The 3,284-nt window shown below is 31.5% G+C and overlaps 1 protein-coding gene across 1 annotated transcript in view; it reads left to right on the top strand.

Moving 5' to 3' along the window:
- Positions 1 to 3,019: 3,019 nt before the first annotated feature.
- Positions 3,020 to 3,284, top strand: part of LOC108757574 (zinc finger protein 608) — a 141,718-nt gene continuing 141,453 nt past the window's right edge. The window contains exon 1 of the mRNA XM_018502035.1: positions 3,020 to 3,154. The gene's annotated coding sequence lies outside the window, so the exon portion shown is untranslated. The remainder of the gene's footprint in view (positions 3,155 to 3,284) is intronic.

Here is a 3,284-nt window from a genome sequence, read left to right as displayed (position 1 = left end):
AAATCGCGATTTACGAACTTTCTTGCTAGTTCTGCGAGAATTTTAATCTTTTATTCTTGCAAATTCAGTTTATCTACATTAAAGTATATTAACATATTTAAAATACCTATTACATATTTTATTTTAAATCTTTTTATTTTAACAAGACGTTGAATAATTTAGCAATTTATTATTTTCTTATTTGTATATATATATGTGTGTGTGCTATATTATTTTTATTTTTCTTGTAACATAGGCTTAAGCTTCAAGGCTTCTTATTGTTAGACAAGGCATTATGCTGCTACTTCACCTGCTGAGGTGCATCTTTTCACCTACTTTATTTTTTTACTGTACATTAATGCATGCTTCCTTTGTTATCTTGCACTTTAAAATAAAGATTGTTATTATTAATTCTAACAATAAATAAAAAATATAAAATGCAAAAATTGCGCGCTTGCAAAGTCAGTTAAAAAAATGAAATAATTGCATGGATTCGCAAATGGGTAAACAAGTTCGAAGTGTCGCGATTTACACGTGCACAAAGGCATTCGTTTCCCAGCGTTGGGCTTCAACGCAAGTTCGCATGGAAAAAAGGGCGTTTTGCAGGCGCAGTTATAACACGTGGCCGGGAAATAAGTGTCGTAGTAACGAGAATCCAATAATGTCGCTCCCATTAAACGTCAACGGTACGTAATTACTCGGAGGCTCGTTGCAACAAAAATCAATCGTTCTCGCGCAGCGACAGCAAAGTGACTGTGCACGTGAGAGAATAGATTGAATTTCTGAGGCAGAGCTCGTTATTAGAGCTAATGCCTTATTCCTAATCGATATATACCAGTGAGTTTCTACACACACAGGAAAATACATATATTTAAATATTAATTACTTGTTTCCAGTATATTAATTACTCGTTTCCAGTATTTTAATAGTTCGTATATCCACAAATCTATCATAAGTTTATGATAATTTATTTAAAATATATTCTGAATTTTTTTTTTTTAATGAGTTTAATACTTCAATCAAAGTTATTAAATTAAAATTCAATTTTATTATATAAAATCTTTCTTCGATAAAATTTTATAATATTATTCAAAAGAACATAAATTCTTGTTTTAAGTACATGGTAATGTAATGAGTAGATATAATAAGTCTTTCTGAAATCTGTAATATTTTAAAACTATTTTATAAAAAAAATATTCTTTGTTAAAGATAACTGTTATTTAAAAGAAAAAAATAAACACTTTTCTTAGCAATAGAATGGTATTTTTCTATGTATATTTATTCATTGAAAATTATACCTATAATTTTGAAAAAGTATTGAAATTTTAGATAATTTTAGTAAATTTTTAAAATTTGGTTTAGTAATAAATAAAAATGATATATTTATCTATATGTAATCTATTAATTTCTGGCATTTAGTTTTATAATAAAATGTATCTAATTAAAACTTATTCTTTTTGATATATAATATAATGAACGAATTAGCGTTAACGAAAGTACATCTGCAATGCGAGACTAAAATATCCTTTGTTTTCTTTCGTCGAAAAAAAAAAAAATTGCACATTTAGTTTTTAAAACACTGTATACACAACACACGCGTATCACATTTGTCTTTTCGTAATGAAATATTGCAAGATATTCGAGGAATATACGAGCGAACGATTTATTTATGTCGAAGCTTAAATTTCTATTTGCTAGAAAAATCTCGTTAAGCTTGAAGAATATTTAGCTTACGAATAAAAGAAGTCATTTTAGAGACGTTTCACTAGTATTCTGGTACGCTCATAAATACCGCCGTAAAAAGACGGAGAAATATTCTTCGACGAGTTTCCATTGCCGGATGCAGCTTTGTGTTTTGCGCTCGGGACGGCATCTCTGCTTGTCGTACAATTTCTACATCCTACGCTATCAGGTCGCGTCGGTGTGCGGTAGGACAAATATGTGTGCGAGTACCTGTAGTATCGCGTATATATTCAGGTATCACGTACGAAAGTAATTTGGCGGCAAATAGTGGCCGATTTCCGAGAAGCTACGACCTCACAAACGGCGACTGTATTTCGCTCGGATTCCATCGTCGTAATTAAAGCTCGCTCGACGTTCATGACGTTGTAAGTTGCCGCGAAAATACCAGTAGAAAGGACGATTCACAACACCATGTACACTGATATAGTCAAGTTTATGATTCACATCATGCGGGATATGAACCGCTGTATTTTTATGTACTTAAATTTCTATTTGGCGATATTTTTTTATATATATATTCAATAAAGTTAAAATAGAATAAGTATTTTAAATACTTTGTTACTATTCTCGTCACGTTTGATTTTTACAAATGCTAATTTGAATTATCTTTATGTTCTAAATTTACAAGTTGGAAAATTATTTCGTAGCTAATTACACTTTATGTGAGACGATCGTTAAATTTTATCTGCGACTCGAATTACCACAGATAGAATAAAGGTACACAATTATTAATCATGTGACATGCGCGCTCGCATGTCTCGCGAATAAATTCATATGCCAGGTAGCAAGTCATGGTAACAAGTTTATATGAACGTTCTCGTACCACTGCCTGATCATGCTGTCTTCCAAATATGGCTACAACTGAAGTTTGCGAACACTTTGCGCACAATACGTGAGGCGCAAACTGGTCGCGACCTGTATTCCCAATTTATTCGTGTTAAAGTTCGCAAACAGCTTGTGGACAGCCGACGAGCAGTTACAAAGTTGTTTCTATCGCTTGTTGATATATAGAGCTCTCAGTCCAAACTTCAAAATCCAGGATTGTGTCGTCAACTTTCATTGTCGGGCTCGAAACATCTATTATTAATTTTGTGTGTTTTAGACTTTAAATAAAGTTTAAGATTAAAGATTAATTGAAAAATTAAACGCTGCTTTAAATTAAAGAAAAGAAATTTGTAAAAGTGGAGAAGTATAATTTGCAATGTTTTATTTTACATAGTGGAAAGTAAAAAATTTGTGGAGAAGATATATTAACTATCTTAATATGAATTTCGAATTTTATGTTCACAGATGAGACATTGGCAAAGATGAAACAATCTCCGGAGAGAAAAGGATGAAGCTTCTTCATTTAAAGATCAGATTCAGAATGTCAAAGGATAGCGCACCGTCATTTCCTCAACCAAAGGCAAGGAAATTAAGTCTCGAGTTTAAGGTAAGTAAACATTTTCGCGGCTGCATATCTAAAATTATGTAATCTTAAATTATTCCTGTTAAATTTCTTTAAATATCGCGAAGGAGATACTTAGGTAAATTATTTTCCCATCCCGTCATGGAATATGTCT

This window comes from Trachymyrmex cornetzi, unplaced genomic scaffold (genome assembly GCF_001594075.2).
Source record: "Trachymyrmex cornetzi isolate Tcor2-1 unplaced genomic scaffold, Tcor1.1 scaffold147, whole genome shotgun sequence".
Lineage (NCBI taxonomy): Eukaryota > Metazoa > Arthropoda > Insecta > Hymenoptera > Formicidae > Trachymyrmex > Trachymyrmex cornetzi.
The sequence above is the reverse complement of the archived record's forward strand: the minus strand, read 5'-3'. Positions and strand labels throughout refer to the sequence as shown.